This window comes from Pinus tabuliformis, chromosome 6 (assembly GCF_031772625.1).
Source record: "Pinus tabuliformis cultivar Carrire ecotype Pingquan chromosome 6, CPIR1, whole genome shotgun sequence".
Classification (NCBI taxonomy): domain Eukaryota; kingdom Viridiplantae; phylum Streptophyta; class Pinopsida; order Pinales; family Pinaceae; genus Pinus; species Pinus tabuliformis.
The window spans coordinates 356,282,545-356,306,231 of NC_142292.1; positions in this window are offsets into that span (position 1 = coordinate 356,282,545).

Consider the following 23,687-nt stretch of genomic DNA (forward strand, 5'->3'; position numbering starts at 1 on the left):
AAAGGTTTTATGCCTATAGGGGTCTCCCAATATATACTCGACGGTACGTGGGAGCACAATCCGTACTGGCACTTATCGTCTCTCAGGAGGAATCACCCAACCATCAGTGAGGCGACCAGTGACCAGGTTTTACGACGCCGGAAAACGTCTCTAGCCTAGACCTCTATGTTGTGCGTTAAGTTACAAAGCGTTGTTAAGTTCATTCAATTTATTTTAGGTTGATCTTTCTTAGAAGTTTGCCTTTTTGGATCACCACGCGATGTATGATACAATTCCTAAATGTAGTCTAAAGATGATAAGCAAACTTTTATATCTTTTCAACAATGAAAATCCTAACTACAAGGGGAAAAGAAAGACACAATCTTTTCTCAAAGAGCATAGAGCACATTGTAAATGCACTTTTCCTAAATCAACATACAAACTGTCAAAATGCAAATGCACATATGCATGTATTTGTTTTCACTTTCTTAATATTGATGCCTAAAAAGAAAGATGTTGTACAAATTTGAATTCGATTTCAAGTGAAAAACATAAACAAGCTTCTTTTTCGAAATCAAAAAGACGATTACGACACTTTATGATTTTAAAGTAAATACTTGTTTCGACACTAGAAATTCATAAATTCAAACCAAAAGACAAAAGTAAAAGCGTAATCAACTGTGAACAGCAAACAAACTCACTCCTAAGATCAAAACGACACTTACGACAGGTCTAGATCTAAGGGCGACAGTATGACTAGTTTACTTTTGTAATGGGAAACTGCAAATGATGTAACAAATACACAAAAAAAAATACAATTTCTTTTATACAACTGAGGCAGAATTGAGGCAAAGAAAAGGGGTTTCAGATAGGTACACTCACTGATAACAGGCTGCAAAAAACAAAGATAAAACTGAGCAAAAGGAAGTAGGGAACCACAGCTGCACAAGGCAAAGGCTTATCAGCGCACCCCCAGCACAGAGAAACTGAATTGCAGCGCAGGTAGCCCTCTCGGGACCTGCGTTGAAATGCATAACCTCTTCACAGAGCCTGCGCTGAAGCAGAAACGAGAATTTTCTCTGGGTTTTGGGTCACAGTTTGCAGTTTAATCTACGGTTTTTGGCCGGATAAAAGCTATCAACTAGGTACAATTAGAGGGATGATTTAAAGGAGGACTAAGATCTATCACAAAGGGTTGTTAGAGCACTTGTGGATCAGCTGTTCAGATCATAAACAGGCCCAGTGAATGGACTAGAGTAGCAGATCTCTACTTTGCATTTGTAAATGGCAAATGCAGTTCGATTTGGTACTCCTGAGTTTATGAGATGAACAACAATAGAAACACAAAGAAACTAACAAGATACGATCCCCAGTGGAGTCGCCAATTTGTTGTTGGGAAAAGTATCCATTCGGAATGCCCCTATCCCACTCTAAGGTGTGATAGTGCCTTAGCAACAAGCAAGGAAAACTATTTTCATATTCTTCTTTATGAAATGTAAATGGAGAAGAAGGATGTAACTAACCGGTGTCTTCCGCTAGTTTTTCGATCCAATCGCTCTCTCCTTTGTTCGCTTCCCGCTGCCTGCTCCTTCACTGGTCCAGTTTCACCAAGTTCCTGCAAGATCACAAGAGAGGAAAACTACACAAAAGACATAGATTTACATTCATAACTAGTTTAGGATCAGATATAAACTAAATATGCAAATATAACAAAGCATCATTGATATACAAGCATATAGGAGAAACTCAAATAGTTTTATTGATATCATAAGAAAGTCCAAGAGGAGATACAACCAAGTGAGTCCCGATCCAGCATCTACCTCCCAGCAAAGGAATCCCTTCCTCTCCTCCAACAAAGCATAAATCACCCAATGCACTAATCTCAATCTCAAACCAACAGCAATTCTCTGCAAAGTACAAAATTCCAGCCTCTGGATCTCTGGGATGAGGGATCCATATATAGATGTAAGCAGAGAGGATGAGTCAGCTTATGTTTTGACTTGTGGCTTCTCTCTGTCAGTTCTTGTTTCCACTTGGAGGCTGAGAGCCTCTTACTCATCAATGGTTGAATTCATTGAGGCAAGTGTCATTGAGGAAGATTCTGGAAGCTTCCAGTGTCTGTACACCTCGCGGAATGACATTGCCATTTGGAATTTCTCGCTCAGCGCACCCTGGTAGTGCATTTAGGTGCGTTTCAATGCACCTAGCTAGTGTACTGGGGTGCATTGCAACGCAGGCAGCTAGTAGAGCATCTAAATTGATCCTGAATTGACTGTTTCTGAGTGGTTTTTGGTGGAGAACTTCTGGGAGAAGCTGTCATTGGTTGACCTTGTTCCTTTAGGGGCAGGAACAACTCTTTTAGGGACTTTGGATCCCTTGGATTATGGACATTTCATTCTCAATGCTGTAAGGCACAAAAATGTCTATAACACTTAGACCACTTCACTGCCTTTTTCCTCAAGACCCAACCTTGTCTTTGGTTTTCCTCTAGTATCATCCTTAATACATTGAGTTGTTCTTTTAACTCAATAATCTCCTTTTCAAGCTCCTCTTGACTCATCCGTTTCCTGCAGATTTATTTAGCACCTTTCTTCTTCATCTTGTATCCTTCTTCTGAGCCTTCCACATGACTCTCCATAGTGATCTTTTCTTCTGTGCGAACTTTTCCTTGTTCACTTTTCTTTTGATGTGTTCTTCCTCCGAACCTCTATTATCTCTGTTATGACTATCAGTAGTCATCTCCTTCTCTATCTTTATGAGTTCCTCACTCACTTACTATGAGTTGTATTAAAGCCTCTACAACAAGAAGTCCTCCCTACTACCACTTACCTCACCAAGATTTCCTTTGTACTTGGTCTTTTGGCAAGCACTTGGTTCTCTATTTTCTGGAACCTTTTTGAGCACTTCCCTCTGCTTCTTTTACGCTTCAACTCATCTGCACCTTTTAAGAACACAATTGTCCTCTTTATCCAACCTCTGTTGGAATTCTTCAAGGTTCTGCCACATTCTGCTTTCATTCAGAAACTCTTACCAGCTTCCTTCATACCTTAGAAATTCTACCCACATCCTCTATGGAATTTCCTTTATGATCTTTCCATGAGATGCAACAAAACCTCTGCAGTAACAAGTCTCTTTCTTGCTACACAAGCCTCACTAAGCTTCTCTCCTCTGAGCCCATGTTGTGGGGAAAAATGGCTATGCAGGACGATCCTATCCACCTAAGGTGTGACAGTGCCTTAGCAACAAACAGAGACAACTATTCTGGTTTCTTCCTTTATGAAATGTGAAAGAAGAGAGATCAATAGACTTACCAGTGTTTTTTGTTTGTCCCTCAATCCGGTCTCTCTTCTCTTTGGGAGTTCACAGCTACTTGCCTTCTCACTCGCCCAGCTTCAATGGGTTCCTGTAAGATCACAAGAGAACAGTTACTTGCGACAAGAGAACAGCTACTTGCGACAAGAGAAGAACACTACACAAAGATAGATATTCACATTCATAACTAGTTTAGGATTAAAAATAAACTAAATACACTAATGCATTCATACATCAACATATAGGAGAAACCAAGATAACTTTATTGATGAATAACAAGGTTCAGGAAGAGATACAACCTAGAAGGCTCCAATCCAGCATCTCATTCCCAGCAAATGGAATTCCTATCTTCACCCCCTTCAAAGCATTAGGAACCCAATGATTCCAATCTCAAACCAACATCAATTCTTTGCAATAACAAAATTCCAGCCTCTAGATCTCATGGAGGAGAGATCCATATATAGATGTTTGGAGAGAGGATGAGTCAGCTTGAGATCTGACTAGTGTCCTCTCCCTCTGTCAGTTCTTGAGTCCACTTGGAGGTTCTTGCTTCCACTTGGAGATTTGGAACCTCTTACTCATCACCAGTCGAATTCCCTGAGGCAAGTGTCATTTTGGAAGCTTCCTGGGTTTTGACACCTTGAGAAATGAGCCTACCACTTGTCCATTCTCGTTCAGCGCAGGTAGCCAGTGTCCCATTTGACATTCAACGCAGGTAGCTAGTGTTGGCTTTGACATTCAACGCAAACAGCTAGTGTAGCCACTGAAATGATCCTAAATTGACTTGTTTTTGAGCAGTTTCTGGTGGAGAACTTCTGTGAATTGTTGTGGTTTGTTAGCCTTGTTCCTCTAGGGGTAGGAACAACATGTTTAGGGACTTTGGATCCCTTAGATTATGGACATTTCATGCTTAATGCTGTAAGGCACAAAAATGTCTATAACAAGTGCCCCCTAAAGTATGAGGTTGTTTATCGGGTGAAATGCTTTATCAGGGGGATCCGAAGTTCATCCAATGCTGAGAGGAGATCTGTAATAAGATACAATACAATACATTATTTTTCATACTGCTTTCATGATCTAGCTGAGGCGGGCATTCCCATGCTCAGCTTTATAAATTCATTTTTCTGTACATAGAACAGACGATCGTCTGGTGGTAGACTGATAATTTTGATGAAATTATCATCCTTTGAGTAGGATGATTATCTACTGCAATGATGTACATGTCAATGTCTTTATCTTTCCTGAATATATATCGCAGCCCGGATGGATGAAACTAGATCCGGGGTCTTCAAACTCGTTCGATCTTCACTCTAAGTACAAGTCGATCCATGTGAGAAATGTTCTGAAATCGAACATGGAAAGACATCGCTTGATTACCGGTCAATGATGTAAACCGTTAACAAGTGCGAGAGGAATCACCGATAATGATAATGACCCTCAAGGTACTACAGTACAATTCACGTGGTGTGAATAAAGGACTTGGCGTCAAACACCACACAAAATCTTTCGGTCGAAGTTCATTGATGTATACCTGTCGCCGGAAGTGAGAAACTTGCCATTGAGGCATGCAAGCTTCAAAGTACTGAAGGGGTTGTTCCTAGATCAACTTCTTGGATAATGAGCTGATGTTGACAAGAAGCGATCCGTCAAAGGTGGGCCTTAATGAATCCCACATCAGTGACACGGAACGGAGCTAATGATTTTAATGGAGGTGAAAACGATCTGTGACATATGATTCAGGGTGGCGGTCATGAAAGGATGAAGGATAATGTATGGCAGTGGATGGGACACGGTTGACTTTTCTGAACAACTTCTCTTGAACATATGGCGACACTAATGCGATGAATTGGTAGCATTACCCCAAATATGGATGGTATGGCGAGACCATGGATGTGACCGGTGAATGAAACAACCCAACCCGATTGTGGTACGGAGGAAAACTGTCATGTTCAAGAGCGACTTGCTACCATCAAAGTTTTCTTTAGTTTCTCCCAATTTTTTCCCCAGTCATTGCTGACCAGTACCTCTTTATTTTTGTCAAGCTTAAGGAGGATAACATATGCTTGTTCTATAACCTGCCCTTCGGGCAAGCCCATCGCTATGTTTTAACGAGCCTAGCGATAGTGAAACTCGTTCTCGTCTAAAGACAAGTTTGTCGCTATTTAATGATTTTAACGAGTCTAACGACAAGGATAACTCGGTCCTTTTCATTTTTAGATAGTCTGAAAAGGTACATAAAGTTAACTCCAAAAGTCCTTTTTCGTGATCTAATCCCTTAAGTCCGAAAAAGTATAAAACAATACATAAGGGATGAGTTTTCGATAGTTTTAACGAGCCGAATAAAACAAGCGCTCGATCTTTTTGTGCAATAATCCCTCAGGTCCAAAAAGATTAAAATCTAGAGGAGGGATAGCTCTTGCTGTCCCTTTAACGAGCTAGAAGGCCAAGGACTCGACAATCTTTTCATATTTTACGAGTCAGCTGAAAAGAGCTTAAAGAAGACTCGTCTTTTGAGGAACGAGTGATAAACAGGGTTAGCAGCTGATTCCAAGTACAGGTTGGAATTTTCCAATCACGGCAGTGTCACAAGGATGGCTAGGTGAAATCACTCTTCGCAGCTGTTCCTCAAAATGGGTAAACAATCATATGGAGGTGAACGATCGGCCAATTAAAAAGTGGAGGTGACGGTGCAAACACGACCAAGGCTTTAATGGCTGATGATATTACATTCACAGTGGTTATTTACCGGGATAGTTCATTTTTTAACGAGCTTAAACGTTGGTGGAAACATTTGCTCGATCTTATGTTTATTTTTTAACGAATATGAACTATGCGCTAAAATTGCTCGGATCTTGCGTTTATTTTTTAACGAGCATGAACTGTATGCTAAAACTGCTCGATCTTGCGTTTATTTTTTAACGAGCATGAACTTTGTGCTAAAACTGCTCGAATCTTGCATTTATTTTTTAACGAGCATGAACTGTGTGATAAAACTGCTCGATGATAATTTTGCATGCCCCCAGCATAATAACGCAAATCGAGGTGCATGCATATTGGTCACTATTTAAGCATAGTAATGCTTGAGGGACAACCCATTACGGGGTTGCGCCAGTGGAATTCCGTCATAATCCATTAACTCGTAGGCTCCTTTTGCTAACACTCGTTTAACAATATAGGGGCCCATCCATAAAGAATTAAATTTACCTACTCCCAATTTATCGGATTCTTGGTCATAAAGCAAGACCAAGTCACCTTCTGAGAAGACACGGGGTTTGACATTTTTGTCGAATTGCGCCTTGAATCGTTTCTTACGGGCTTCGTTAGCCAAATCGGCGTCACGACGGGTTTCATCCAATTGGATTAATTCCAAGAAACGAGCCTCTTCTTCCGAAGTTCCGGGGAGGAGATCAATTGCGAGTTTAAGAGACGAGATTTCACACTAGATTGGCAAGACTGCTTCCAGGCCATACACCAGTTGGAAAGGTGTGAACCCGGTCGCGTTCTTTACCGATGTTCGGCAAGCCCACAAGGCTGAGTACAGGATTAGGTGCCACCTTCTTTTGTGAACCCCGATCATCCTTTGCAACATACGCTTCAGGACCTTGTTGATTGCTTCAACTTGTTTGTTGGCTTGCGGATAATGCGGGGTAGAGCTGTCGTGAGATAGCCCTAGCTTGGCAGCTAATTCAACCATCATGTGATTGCGAAAATGCGACCCATGATCTGTAACTATGGCCTGTGGTATGCCGAACCTAGCGACTACATGATTGAAAAAGAAAAGGGCAGCTATTTCACCAGTGTTATCTAATGTAGGCATCACCTCAGCCCATTTGGTAAAATAGTCAACAGCGACTATAATATACCCATGCCCCCCGGTCGAGGTGGGGTTAAATGTCATGAAATCGATGACCCATTTGGTGAAAGGCCCAACAGCAACTATTGGCTGTAAAGGTGCGGGTGGTCTTCTGGTTTTGCTATCAAAAATTTGACAAGCATGGCAACTTCTGACTGCGGTTATGCAATCTTTGAACATGGTTGGCCAGAAGTATCCTGCTCATAAGATTTTCTGTGCTGTAGCATATCCAGATTGATGCCCCCCACACGCGCCTGAATGACACTCATTCAGGGCTTTTTCGGCCTCTTCATGGGTGAGGCACCTCCTCAGAACTGTATCAATACCACGACGGTAAAGCGTATCACCGACGATCATGTAGTCTTTTGCTTGGTATCGTATACGTTCCTGTTCTGAGTGAGAGGTGTCAGGCCTGAATTTTTGGGTTTGGAGATAAATTATTATATCTCCATACCACTCATTGCTTGCAGATATCAGAAACAAACTTTCGTCCACGATTGACTCTTCTGATGTTTCATCATTGGACGACGATGGGAGATCGCACAATAATTCTGCTAAAACTAAAGCTTTCTTTGATTTGGATTTGACAAATTCCAGATCAAACTCTTGAAGGATCGCTATCCATTTTGAATACTTGTCCCCCAGCAACAGTCGCGACAATATATAAGTCATGGGGTTGCAATCTGATAGAATGGTAGTTTTCCGAAAGAGGACATAATGTCGAAATTTTGTATCGCTTGAACAGCAGTGAGTGCTAGCTTTTCAACATAAGAATATTTGCTTTCTGTATCATTCAAGTTTTTACTTAAATAATATATAGGATGTTCAATTCCATCGACTTCTTGAACTAAAACCATTGCAATGGTCGTATCTGCTGCAACCAGATACAGGTTAAAATCTCTTTGATAGTCTGGGGCATACATTAATGATGCTTTTACTAGAGAATCTTTCAGAGCATCAAAGGAAGCTTGCGCCACCTGATCCCAGACAAAAGGTACATCCTTTTTCAAAAGACGAGTATAACCTTTAGCAAGTTCTGCGTAATTTGGAATGAACCTCCTCAGAAAGTTTGCTTTCCCTTGGAGTTTCTGAATCTGAAGCAAATTTGAAGGTGGAGGCAAATTAATGATTGCCTCAACCTTGCAAGGGTCGAGACGAATCCCATCCTTAGAGACTACAAAGCCAAGTAAACGACCAGAACCGATGCAAAACACACATTTGTGCGGATTGAGTCTTAACTTGTAGTGTCGGCAACGTAGAAATATCGCTCTTAAATGTTGCGGATGATCAGTCCGCTTTCGCAAATGTGCCGGAAGGTCGTCGAGATAAGGTTGAACGATGTTCTTGATGTCATGGAAGGCATAATTCATTGCCCTCTGAAACGTCGCCCCTGCGTTCTTTAAACCAAAGGGTAATTTTCGATAAGCGAATGTGCCCCACGGACAGATGAATGCAGTCTTTGACTGGTCCTGTGGGCAGATATTTATTTGACTATACCCGGAAAATCCATCCATAAATGAAAAAATTTCACATCCAGCGCATTCATCAATTATCTGGTCGATGAAGGGTGTAGGGTAGTTGTCTTTCGGACAAGCTTGGTTTACATCCCTATAATCGACACACACTCTAATTGTCCCTTGTTTCTTCATAACAGGGACAATATTTGATACCCAATCAGTTAGAGGAACCGGGTAGATGAAACCAGCGTGGAGGAGCTTTTCAACTTTTTCTTTAATGGCAGCGGCTTTCTTGGGGTGCACCTGTCGAAGCCGTTGTCTTACTGGTTTGACATCAGGATACATTTTAATTTCATGTTCAACGATACTCGAGTCAATGCCTGGCATTTCATCATATGACCAAGCAAAGACATCTCTGAACTCGCGAAAAAGAGCGTTATATATTTCCAGTTCTGAAGGAGAACATCCTTTGCTGACATAAATATTCTCTACAACCTTTGTTTTAGTCGAGATATTTATGGCTATAGTCTCTTCAATATTGGATAAGTTTCACTCGGAATCCACTGTATTTACAATATTTGATAGGAATTCAAAAACTGAAGGGTGGTAAAGGTCATGCTGAGTATCTTCTTCATATTCTGGAAGAAGGGAACGATGGTGGCAATCATTCCATGGTGCCCCCTCAATCAACATTGATTGTAGGATTCCTTCGTCAGTCCCATGTACTTTGGACCAAGGATCTAACGGGGTACCATATTCTCTAGACCTATCTACCCAAACGCTTGATGAGCGTTGATTTGGGTTCGCCTCCCATGCTCGAAACATTGATTGCTACAATATTTCTATAGGGCTTGGGGGCAAAACCATTGCATGATCCATGTCGACATCGTATTTTGAGATCTTCGTGAAAGATATCATGTTGCAGGCTCTTACCAACGCTACTTCTCCTATATAGACTGGAGGTGGAAGTGCGAAAGTTCCCATTAATGTGGGGTCTTTCAGTAGGCCTACTCCGATGTCTTGAAGCGAGTGGTTGCTTCCATGGATCATGGGAATGCTTCCTGTAACTTGTGAACCATTAGGGAGGAAGTCTTGTTGGTCGACGATCGTAATCCCTCCTTGAAAAGGGAATGCGATCTTCCTAAAATAAGTCGACACTACAGCTACCATGGCATATATCCACGGTCTTCCCAGTAGGATGTTGTAGTCAAGATTCCCATCGATGACTTCAACATCTATTTCTACTGTTTTTCCTCCCAGTTCAACCTTCAAGTTATTAAGGATACCGCACGGGGTATATGTCCTTCCGTCGAATGCTTTTAATGTCATCGAAGATTACGACAAGGTTGGAGATCCTAAAGTTTTCCAGCAACTCATCGACATAATACATGTAGATGCTCCCTCATCAATAATTGTTCGGTGAACAGTTTTGTTGAGGGATTTCACTTGAATAAGGAAAGCTAGTTGAGCTGGTAACTGAGGATCGTACCCTTTGTGATCAAAGGATACAAGATTGGAATCCTTAGGATCAACCCCACCAATAGCCGATAACAACGCCTGCCTTTGGGATGGGCAATTTTGTAGTACTTCAAGAGTCGACATAGCGGATGGCGATTGGGCCAAATCTTCCACTATGTTATAATGCTGCACCGCTCTGGCGCGAGGATTAAATGTCGACTTGTGCTACTCCCTTTGGCGGTTTTATTTTTAATTCAGGAATGATGGGTGGTACAACTTCTGTCGAAGTTGTTGTCGAACTACTTGGTTGATCTTTACCTTTGTCGTTCGACAGCTGCGGATTCCTGTAATCTTTGTTCCTTGTCGAAATAAAAGCATCATTCTGCTGTTTTGAGACCGACAACATAAGCACTTGCGACGGGGAAGCATTCCCACTATCAACCAGATTTTGACCTGGATTGGGAAATGGATCAGTTAACACAGCTGAGGTTTGCGAACTTTTGAAGAACCTTTTCAGCTCAGCTTTGTATGGACAATCCCTTGTCTAGTGATCCTCATCGCATATCTGACATGGATATTTCCTATTTCCAGGAGGGTTTGAAGAAGTTTTTTCAGGAGATGACTCACCCTGTTTCTTCTTCTTCCCTTTGTTTTGCTTCTTCTTGCTCCCTGGTTGTTTGGTTTCTTTGCCCTTATCTCCTGATACGGCATTTACTTCCGAAGCAAGAATTTCTTCTTTTACATTTTGATCCGAATTCTTACGGGCTTTCTTAGACGAAGCCTTTGTCAATTTCGCGTTTGTCGTGCCAATCACACCATCGCCGGCATGAGAGTCACTATTTGATTTAGGAGGAGGAGGAATTGAGAATTCCGGTCTAGGGGCGTCAGGTATTTTGTCGTAGAGCGTGCCAGACTGAGTATAAACTAAGTCTAGATATTGTGCACGAGCAATAACTTGCTCCTCTGTTACGACTCCCCCCTTTGCCACATCTTCTGTTATAGCAGGAAGTAACGACTTTATAAACCACTCAGCTAACAGCTGATCGGGAACGTATGTTTTCACTATCCTACGACGACGACGCCATTCATGTATATGATCGGATATATGAGTGGCCGTTGTCTGCTTGAAGTTGGTTAATATTTCTGTTCCCGTTTCATACCTTATCGGTAATTGAAAATTGGTTAAGAAAGTCGTGGCTAGGGAGCTAAAATTGTCGAACGAGGCTCTAGGTAATTCAATATACCATTTTTCCGCTGGACCCGTTAACGTCCTCTGGAAAAGGCGAAGCCTTATCGAATCATCATTCAGGGTGTTTGATGAACACCACAGATGAAAATTCATCACGTGATTGGATGGGTCTTCACCTGGATTTCCATTGAATTTAGGAATGTCAGATGGAAGTTTGTGAGGAATCGCTGGCCACCAGGGGCGTAAGAAATCGGATCATTGGTTAACCGGTGTAAATCGGGTAACTCTAAAGTTGCCACGAATGGAAACTGTTGATTCAGGTTAGGTGAGGCATACCCAGGGTATGATGGAATTGCCTGAGCAGTGGGCCTTTGCATACCAGCATAATGTAATTGATGTTGGTATGACTGATACGGTTGGTGGACTTGACCACTGTAAAGCGGTTGGTTTTGACCGTTTTGAATATACGGTTGTCCACTGTTCGCAAAGATCTGCTGCTCAGAACCTTGGTACACTTGCTGGAATTGTGGTTGTTGGTATTGCACCAGCCATGGTTGTGAAGCCATGCTCTGTTGTGCTATACTAACTGTTGGACCAAGGTGTGGGGTAATTGTACCCGTTTGGACCTGTGTCACCCCACCAGTTGGCGATTGTGGTTGTGTCACAGGGTTAAGGGGCTGTTGCATTACAACCTGAGAAATCTGAGGTTGGCATACAACAGGCAACGTTTGAACTTGTGACACTGTCACAATAGCCGGTGTGGTCGGGATGTTCGACATAGGTACACACTGTTGCATAGAATATACAACCCTTGGTTGTTGAGGTAGCATAGGTACCCAACCACTTGATGTAATTCCAGTATAACCTGAATACTGTTGTGAACTCCCGTATGGATACCCTCCCAGAGGGGGTAATGAAAGGGCATACTGACCCCCATACAGTAGCAATCCGGAACTCAAGGGGATTATTTGTCCTTGTGGACTGGATTGCCCAAATTGACCTCTAAATGGATCAATCTGGCGAGTCTCAACATAAGAGTTGCCGAATATTATTCCGGATGAACAAACTGGAACAGACCACACTGTCGAAATAGTCCCTTGGTGGACTCCTTCTAGCGGTTGCGAGCTAGTCAGGACAGATGGTATGCCGACAAACATTGTCGGAGTGACGGCAGGGGCTTCTGTTGTCGCTGTGTCATTCGACACAGTCCTAGATGTTGACGGTTGTTCAGACATTTTGAGTCTATCCAATAGATTGCCTAGCGATTCTACAGGAACTTCCACTTGTGGTGGATTAACTTCTGATGAAGGAAATAGAGTGACCCCGACTCCAAAATGGGTTGGAGTACTTGCTTGCGGATCCTCTACAATTTCCTCTATCGCAATCAAACCAGGTGGAAGAGGAAGACCGTCAGGTCCGTAAAATATTTCTGGTGCCGAAGAAGTGGTTGAATCGACAGTGACAGTTGTTTGAGGAGCAAGACTCTCTGAACCGGTTACAGATGGAACTGGTTCAGTAACGCAAGTATTTGCCCCGAGACTAGGATCAGTGTTACTGTCCCTCTGTGGTTGTTGAGCTTCTTCTATAGAGGCAGGGTTTCCAGAAATGCTTGGAGTAACCGGAATCTCAAATGTCGTTGGAACACTTGTTCTAACTTTGATAGGAGTTTCGAACCGGTTAAACGAGTTCGCTTTGTCCGTACTGTTTTCGATTCCAAAGACAAAGACGGTTGACTCGTAAGCCTCCGCGAACGACGGGGTTTCAATTGACTTTCTTCCACGATTGCGGATTACTCGATCAACCAAAATACAAAAGGGGAAAGTGTGTTTCCGAATTAAATGAATTTTTTAGACGCTTTTAGACACAACTTGCTTTTTCAGTTTTAAAGAGTCGAGAAAAAGCTAAAGATGACTCTAGTCTCCTTCGATGTTTTAACGAGCCCGAAGTGACAAATGCTCGGATGTACTTTTTCCATTATAGAGTCTGAAAAAGGCCAAAAGGAACTGCTCTGGAGTTCTAGGCAAAGGGTGTGCCAAACTTTTCGCAAAACAGCAGAATACTTTTTAGGGTACGGGCGGTCGATCTTCCTGAATGCTGTGTTCGGTGCATTGCGATCAGTAGGGCGGCTGACACGGCTTCCTAAGGATAAAGGTTTTATGCCTATAGGGGTCTCCCAATATATACACAACGGTACGTGGGAGCACAATTCGTACTGGCACTATCGTCCCTCAGGAGGAATCACCCACCATCCACGAGATCGACAGTCACCAGGCTTAACGACGCCGGAACACGTCTCTAGCCTAGACCTCTATGTTGTGCGTTATGTTGCAAAGCGTTGTTAAGTTCAATCAATTTATTTTAGGTTGATCTTTTTAGAAGTTTGCCTTTCAAGGTTCACCACGAGATGTATGATACAAATTCCTAAATGCAGTCTAAAGATGATAAGCAAGCTTTATATCTTTTCAACTTTGAAAATCCTAGCTACTAAGGGAAAAGAAAGACACCATCGTTTCTCAAAGATCAATCAGCACACTCTAATGCACTTTTCCTAAATCAATCATGCAAACTATCAAATGCAAATGCACAATGCAGGTGTTTGTTTTCCGCTTTCTTAGTATTGATGCCTACAAAGAAAGCTTTTTGTACAACTTTGAATTTGCTTTTAAATGACAAATACAAACAAGTTTACTTTTTCGAAATCAGAGAGGGTAGAAGAGATTACAACACTTAACGATTTTCGAAATGAATACTTGTTTTGACACTTAAAAGACACAAACTCAAACCAATAAGCAAGAGTAAATGTATAATCAATCTGCAAACAGCCAATGAACTCTCTTCTAAGATCACAATCAACAAATCTGAATCAAGGGCTACAGGATGACTATTTCACTCATGCAAAGGAAAACTGTAAATGATGCCACAAACACATAAAAACACTCACAGTATTTTTGTACAAAAGGAGGCGGAATCTAAGCAGAGAAAAGGAGTTATCAGACTGGTACCTATGCTGGTTACAGGCTGCAAAAATCAGAGATCAAAACAAGGCAAAACAGAGCAGAGAACCCCAGCTACACAATGGAAAACTGGTTCAGCACAACCTCAACACAGGGGTTTTGACATTCAGCACAGGTAGCCTTCACGGGAACTGCGTCGAAATGCAGAATCCCTTCGCTGGGTCTGCGCTGAAGGAGAAACTCTCGTTTCCCACAGGTTCTGGGTCACAGATTGCTATTTAATTCACTGTTTTAGGCCAAATAAAAGCAACAAGCAAGGTGTAATCAAAGGGATGCTTTGAGGGGCTACTAAGATCTATCACAAAGGATCATCAAATCATTTGTGAGTCCATTGTTCAAATCATAGACAAGTCCAATAATTGGATCAAAGTAGCAACTGTCTACTTTGCGTCCGGGAAAGATGCAGTTCGATTGTTGTTGTCAAGTCTATGAAACAAACAATGATAGAAACACAAATAAAATGAATAAACAGATCTCCCCAGCGGAGTCGCCAATTTGTTGTGGGGAAAAATGCCTATGCAGGACGATCCTATCCACCTAAGGTGTGACAGTGCCTTAGCAACAAACAGAGACAGCTATTCTGGTTTCTTCCTTTATGAAATGTGAAAGAAGAGAGATCAATAGACTTACCAGTGTCTTCCGTTTGTCCCTCGATCCGGTCTCTCTTCTCTTTGGGAGTTCACAGCTACCTGCCTTCTCACTCGCCCAGCTTCAATGGGTTCCTGTAAGATCACAAGAGAACAACTACTTGCGATAAGAGAACAGCTACTTGCGACAAGAGAAGAACACTACACAAAGACAAATATTCGCATTCATAACTAGTTTAGGATTAGAAATAAACTAAATACACTAATGCATTCATACATCAAAAATACATCAGCATATAGGAGAAACCAAGATAACTTTATTGATGAATAACAAGGTTCAGGAAGAGATACAACCCAGAAGGCTCCAATCCAGCATCTCCTTCCTGGAAAATGGAATTCCTATCTTCACCCCCTTCAAAGCATTAGGCACCCAATGATTCCAATCTCAAACCAACAGCAATTCTTTGCAATAACAAAATTCCAGCCTCTAGATCTCATGGAGGAGAGATCCATATATAGATGTTTGGAGAGAGGATGAGTCAGCTTGAGATCTGACTAGTGTCCTCTCCCTCTGTCAGTTCTTGAGTCCACTTGGAGGTTCTTGCTTCCACTTGGAGATTTGGAACCTCTTACTCATCACGAGTCGAATTCCCTGAGGCAAGTGTCATTTTGGAAGCTTCATGGGTTTTGACACCTTGAGAAATGAGCCTGCCACTTGTCCATTCTCGTTCAGCGCAGGTAGCCAGTGTCCCATTTGACATTCAACGCAGGTAGCCAGTGTTGGATTTGACATTCAGCGCAAACAGCTAGTGTAGCCACTGAAATGATCCTGAATTGAGTTGTTTTTGAGCAGTTTTTGGTGGAGAACTTCTGTGAATTGTTGTGGTTTGTTAGCCTTGTTCCTCTAGGGGTAGGAACAACATGTTTAGGGACTTTGGATCCCTTAGATTATGGACATTTCATGCTTAATGCTGTAAGGCACAAAAATGTCTATAACAGCCCAACCTTTTGGCATCTCTCTATTTCTCTCCTTTGGAACCAATTAAGCACTCCTTGCTCTAGGTTGTTGCAATATTCTCACCTTCATATGCCACTACCTTCAAGACCTCTACGTGATCTTGTTCTACCATTCACCTGCACTTTGAATGGATTGTTCTCTGTTTCCTTTGCATCTGCAAATTATCCCACACTTTATCTCTGTGTGCCTATTGTTTTTCACATTTAAAATCTGATCTCCTCTTGCCTGCATACATACCTTCAAAACATAACTCTGTTCTAAGTTTCTCAAATATTTTTTTTACACACAGAATTCCCTTGTTCTGCTCTGATGCCAAATGATGCAGACTAAGTCGCATATACCCACATTATGCAAACAAAATTTGCATGTCACTGGTCCCAGGAAATTCTAATTTTCCTTACTTAGTGAAATCTTCACAAGTCAAGGTTGAAGCCCCTTCAATAACTCTATGCGGAAACATTGTATTAACTATCCAAAATGTTAAACTTTAATAGACCTCTAATTAATTCTTAATCCTTATAACTTAACCCTTTGGTAATCACCCACACATATTAACCATACCATGGTCTTTAGACTTTGGTTAAACTCAACTTAACCCATAATACATTATTTCGCTCATTATATTATAACTCTCCTATAATAGAAATATTCTATAAACCAACTTAAAACTTACCATTCCGCTATTCCACAGACCTTTGCACATATACCGATGCTCCCTTTATCATGTTCAATCCACACTACTGATCTGTCTCCTCGATCCAACAGTTATCGTCTCATTCTCTCACTTCTTCATATTGACTCCTTAGCGTATTAAATCTCCACCATTTATTTCTCCTACCTCAGTCCAATGGTAATTGCGTAATCTCGCGCTATAACTAGCACTACGTTTAATTTTCCAAACTCATGCAAGAAAAGTTGTTCTGTTGTGCTATGTGTCACCACCACGGCGCATCACATGAAATTTTGGAATACTTCTTACCACCTTTAGGGTGTGTGAGATACCACTTTCCCCCTCTGGAATCTGCGCACGTTCTCAATATGAATCTTAAAGAAACTTGGCTTAGTAAAGTGTTAGTGCTTAACTAAAGGTTTAGCGCTTAATATTTGCCTTTCATCTTCAGTCAATATCATCCATTGATCTGGTCGATCCGACAGTTCCCGTGCACTGTTGCGTTCTTTTGATTCTTACTATGTAATAGCTCATTTGACTTCCTCACTGTGTATTTGTTCTGATCTCGATCTTGATTGTTCTTCCTCCTGACTCCTTCTTGAACTTGATTCTACATATTATTTAAACACTACCATTCCTAAGCTCTGATTTGGTTATTCAATCAGACTCCAATGTTTTCTGATCATTGCATGCGCCTCTGTGCATTGTCCTCTCTCTCTCGGATTCTCTTTGGATTCTATGCACACTTATGTTATGCAGAATTACTCTAATTCACACACAATCTATCATTCGATTACTCAACCCAATCCACACAAACTCAAAAATCAAGTTTTCTATATTAATAATAAAACATTTACAAAATAATTCTTTTCTAGCCTGATCTTCGCTATCAGTGGTCTTTTCCTTTCCTTACCATAGGCTTACAATCAAACCCTATCTAACTCTCGAACTAACTCCTAGCTAGCTAACCCTCTTCTATGCCTTTTAGGCTTACATTTATACAAAAGGATTCTATAACCAATTCCTGGTTTAGATCCATAACCTTCTCAACAAAATCCTAAAATCTGTTATTTATCTCTAAGGATCCTTTCTAATCCACAAAATCATCAACTAATTCCTAATCTAAGCTCTTACAATTAATTTCCAAACCTATCAATCCCCACTAATCACTCATTATCACTCATCAATCACTCATGTTCTCCTATATTCGAGAACATTTACAAATATGCCTCACAAGACTTAATTAATCCCTATTCTATCTTCTCTCATTAAAATCACTTAAAACCTTAATAATTACATTAATTTGACACATAGGAATCCAACTTCCTTGAAAACACAAGACCCCTTAAGTTAACTAGAATACAATGAAATTGTTGAGCTGGATTCTCTTGCATCAATGTATCTCTGTAATAGTGCATGTATGAGGCACATAAACCTTTGTGGAATGGTGCAGATCTGTGACACCCTCTTTGTGGCATCATTCGAACTTAGAGGCAGATATATAGGTCTTGTTTAAGCCCCATTTGGATGTCTCATATTTGTGGCATATCTCTATTTGAGTGCACATTCTAAGCCAAAGTTACAGGACGTCTTTGAGACCTTATTTCTGTAATATATCTTTGAGATATAGTACACATTTTGAGGCTGGTCTTTGAGACATAGTGCGAGTTCTAAAGAAGACTTGGAGAATGTTTTCTTGACCTTTTGGTAGAGATTCTTTTGATAGAATGGTGGAGGGTTGAATTAGTTTTGAAGTTTAGTTGACTTTGATGTCTCTTGTTACATTAATTCTCTAAGGAAAAGGTTGTGTGGGTTTTCCCAGGGTAAAACTTTGTGTTCTTTGTGTAGTTGTCTCTTTATGATTTTTCTTGCTATATGGTTGCTTTCTTCTGTGTAATTATTGAATGATGGAATTAATGTATAAGAATGTGAAAAAATTATAAACATCAAAGATAATTGCTAGTAGGGAAGACTCATAGAAAAATAACATGAGAGACCATTTGGTTTCCCTTTCATGGGAAGGCAGTTTCCACATGGTTTCGTTGTCCAAAATTTTATCCATAACATAGACATTTCAATTTCTTCAAGTTTGTATTTTATGTACATTTATGATAATATACAAAAATTTGATTTGCCTAAAAAAATAATTATAAAAGGGAAAACTTTCTTAAAAAAAATTTCCTTCTCATATTTGTCTATGGTAGTCTTAATAAATTTGTCAATATAAATTCGTGTATTTAAGGAATAAGTGAACATTATAGTAAATAATTTTTTAACAATAAATTTGTCAATATAAATTAGTGTATTTAAGGAATAAATGAACATTATAGTAAATATTTTTTTAACAATAAATTTAATAAATATATAATAATTTTTAAATAAAAAATAATTTATCATTATGTAAAGTATTTATATACAATGAAATAATATTTTTAGAGCTTCATTTAATCCCAACTAAAATAAATTTGTTACAGTATTAATAAATCTATATATTTAATTCAAGAAGATCTCAATGAAATACATATTAATATAAAAATAATAAAATATCCAACAATATTAATGATAATCAATTAATTAACATCTTAAAAATTTATATTTTATAATTACATATTTTTTCAACTTATTCAACATTTACTGTGATAACTTTCCAGTAATAACAAGCTTTCGTTTTTCAATATTCATCCTAAATGTTCTTAAATTATATGAATTCAATAGTGGAGTTATATATAATATATAGTAACTCAATTATTATTAAAAAAAAATCATATTTTGATTATAAATTTAATATGAAAATTTAATTTAATTAGGTAATAAATAAAGTTAAATATTTTATAAATTTGAATTTTTTTAATTTTGTCATCATTTTAATTTGGTCATATTATTTATATCAAAATTATAACTTCAATTTAATAAAAAAGATATTTTTAATATAGAAGTAGATTTCCCTATACCATGTTAATTTTTGATATATTTAATTCTATCAATTTAAAATGATTAATGTTGGATTTCATTTTACAATAACTAATATCTCTTCACATTATTTTGAGAGACCATAAAAGAGAAAAATTTTAGTTTACAATATTTATAAGAGCTTCTCAAGCAACATTGTTTATAAAGGAATTTAACGCTAAAATGAAAGCTTAAGGATCAAGACTTAGCATAAAGCAAGCAACATTAAATATTGAAAGCATTCCAACATACTCTCATGCTTACATCATTTAACAATCTTTACATATCACAGTGATATTATGATTTTCAACAACATGGTAATCATAATAATCATGTAATCATATAATAAGGTAGTAGGTTAGAATGACACAAAAAAACAACCCAAAAATCCCATAAAAGTAACAAAAAGATAAGGTTGAAGATTATAGATGGAGATGTGCAATTAAGACACATTGTTCCAACATCTATCAAGGTGCCATGTGGTATAATGATATTTCGATCATTGAGGGGAAGTCACATGGCCAACACATGGGATATATATTTTTCATTCAATTCCTTTCACTTCTCCACATCATAGCATTGTATTGCTTGGAACAATTTGTTTTAAGGTATATCTTATAGTAAAATATTTTCTAAGTTTACACCACAATAACATCATCACTAGTAGGCTAAATGGGAGTGATAATATCTTATATCTTATTGTTGGAGTAATAAACAACTAGCTATGTTAAATAGTTTTTCTTCAATAGTAGCATTTAGCATTCAAGCTAGACTTTAGTTCCTATGCATATCTTTTTAAAACTTGGAAACTTATTTTCATAATTACATGTTTTTAAATTAATTGGATTGTCTTTAAATTTGAATGTTTGCTACTCTTTCACTTTTGATATGAAGTTGAATGGGAAATTGCAAGATCTTGAGTATACTCTTTACAATCAATTCATAACATTCAAATGCACAATTAGTTGGGATAGTAAAGTTATTTTTGTTAGTAACATCTAAATACAAAATAAATAAGTAAAATAATATATTTACGAATAACTTACGTAACCTACAATCCTATACATTTTATTGTTTGTGGAAGACGGAGCGCTCTGATGCGATTCAACAACAACCGATTCAAAACCCTAGCCGCCGCTGAAGGGACCTGCCATTGCCGCCGCAGGTTCTACCTCTGAAGGCCATCCATGGCACAAGCTGCAGGAGGGGAGAGCTCCGCCTCCCCTCCAATGGACACGCCCTCATCTGACAAGACGCAGAAGACTGCGACTCTGCACCCTGCAGGCACAGGTCCAGAACCTGAGAAAGAAAAGCAAAGGACGAATGAGGAAAAGCTGCATTCAGCTCGGAATGAAGAGGACAACACAGGCAATGATAAGCACACCAATGCGACGTCATCTCAGACAAAAGTGACCTCAGCCACATGTATTCCAAAAGCCGCAGAACCGATCAAGATCGAGCTGCCAAGCCACCGCATCAATGGGGAGATCCAATTCATGCAGGATCATGCACTTATCGGAAAGTTCTTGGGATTCTGGCCCACAGAAAAAGCCTTACAAGGATGGATAGCCTCAAAATGGAAGCCCAAAGGACAAGTAACCCTGCAGCTTGGCCCAAAGGGCTTCTTTACAGCCATCTTTCACTGTATAGAGGACAAAATAAGGATATTCGAAGGCGGCCCATACTTCTTTAACTCTTCAGGCTTGTATCTAACGGAATGGAAGCCCAGATTCAACCCTGATAAAGAAGACTTCAGTTGGGCCCCTGTTTGGATAAGAATGTATTCCCTTCCCGTGGAATATTGGAGAGAAGAAACGCTGGCAGACATCGGCAACAAACTGGGGACCTTCATCAAAGTTGCAACCGAAACAAAGACTCGCAAATACACCTCATATGCTAGGATCTGCGTCCAGATGCACCTAACCAAGGCCCTAGCAGACTCGGTAAGTCTCTTTCACGATGACTTTGAATGGAAACAGCCTTTAGATTATGAGCATATCCCTTTCCGCTGTCGAAAATGCCATGAGCATGGCCACCTCTTCCGAGACTGTCCCTTAAATGCACAGTCCAAGGCTTCATCTAATGATTCTAATAAGGACTCAGATGGTTTCATCAAAATCCCCACCCGCCGCAGGCACGCCAAGAAAAACCAAGCAGCTACAGATCAAGCCTTTAAAGCGGACCCCCAGAACCGCTTCTCTGTTCTAGCCTCGCATGATAAGCAAGATAGTCCCAACTCTGACTCCCCGGATCAGCCCCTCCCACCCTCACCCTCCCTCATCCGCTCCAACCCCTTGTTCTCCTCAGACCCAGCCTCTTCCAATGCTGCTCCTTCACCCTCCATGGAGAAAACCAAATCTGTTTCAGATCTCGGTCCCTTATTCCCATCTAAGGGGAAAACCATGTTGAACGAAAAACAACAAGCATCAGATATGGATCTCGACGCAGCTCTAGCCCTGAGTCTTCATGAAGATGCAGAGGAGGAGGACCACAACTCTCCAATTGTTATGGAGGAAGACCCGGAAGATGTAGATCTAGAAGAGCTTGACATCTCCAAACTTGAGACAGCATGCAAGCAAAAAGAGTACAACTCAATCCCCCCCTGGCAAATAGACAAACTTGAAGGAGTCCTAACCAAGGTGCAGCACCATAAAAGCCTAGGAATACAAGGAGGTAGCCACTGGGATGGAAAAAAGATCCTCAAAGAAACAAAGAAAAGGGGCAGAAAAACAGACCTTCAGAGAACAATAATAGTAGGGGAGTTACTTGTGGATTCGGGGCGATTTCCCAAGTTGACCAAGTTCTACAAACCCAAATCTCAGTTTACATGAAACTCATTTCATGGAATGTAAGAGGACTCAACAGTCCCTCCAAACACAGAATGATCAAAAACCTGATAATGCAAGAAAAACCAGCAATAGTTTTTCTTCAAGAAACAAAAAGCAGCAGCACAGCGATAGACAGACTTAGCAATAAAATATGGGCAGGCAGCAGTTCAATATCAGTAGACGCCTCAGGGGCCTCTGGTGGTCTTGCCATTCTATGGAACCCGCAGATTGTTTTACTTGATAATTTTCATGCCACTCTTCATCTTATTCAAGCTACCTTCCACCTCATTGGAACCAATATCCATGGGCATCTCACCAATGTATACTTTCCGCAGACAATTCAGCAAAAACTGGACCTCCTGGACACGATCTCCACCCTCAATGAAAACAGACACTTCCCCTTATGGATTGGAGGAGGCGACTTCAACATAATAAAATCCATGGAAGAAAAACAAGGGGGCAGAATCAGGCTCGACAGTGATAGCAGCGGCTTCAAGCAATTCCTACAAAACAATCAGCTCATGGACATTCCTACCTCCAATGGCATTTTCACCTGGTCCAACAAGCGCCGAGGAGCTCACCACATTGCCTCAAGGCTAGATCGATTCTTAATTTCAGACAACGCGATCCACCTTGGAGGGGATTTTAACGCCTCAATTATTCCCCAAGGAGGCTCAGATCACTGGCCAATTTTGCTCCAATGGTCTAGACCAGGCAACTGCTGCAATAGACCCTTTCGATTCGAAGCCTTTTGGCTCACAAACACTAATTTCAAGGTCATGGTCAATAATGCCTAGACATCTTACACCCCGCCAGCGGGAGCTAAGATGTATCAGTTTCAACAAAAGCTGAAAAATTTGAAACAAGTTCTCAAAGTATGGAACCGCACTCATTTTGGCAACATACAGGAGAGCAGACAAAAACTAGAGCAGAAAATGAAAGCACTACAACAAATATTCATTCTGGAAGGCCGCACAGAAGAACAAACTCAACAGGAGCAGATCCTCTGGAATCAAATTGAAGAACGTCAAAAACAAGAGGAAATTCTATGGCGGCAAAAATCCTGAATCAGCTGGCTTAAAGATGGAGAGAAAAATACAAAATTTTTCCACAAAACAACCATACAAAGGCGTATGCACAATAACATTACCTTCGTCAACAATCAACAGGGTGAAAGAATTGAGGCTCATGAAGACATGGAAAAAGAATTTACAGGATATTTCAAGGACATTCTAAAGGAACCTGACGGCAACCGGGATGAGGCAATCAGAGCCATCACGCAGCATATTCCAAAAATTATAGATGAGTATCACAACAATAAATTGCTCCAACCCATATCATTAAAGGAAGTTGAAGAAGCCATGGCTCAGCTC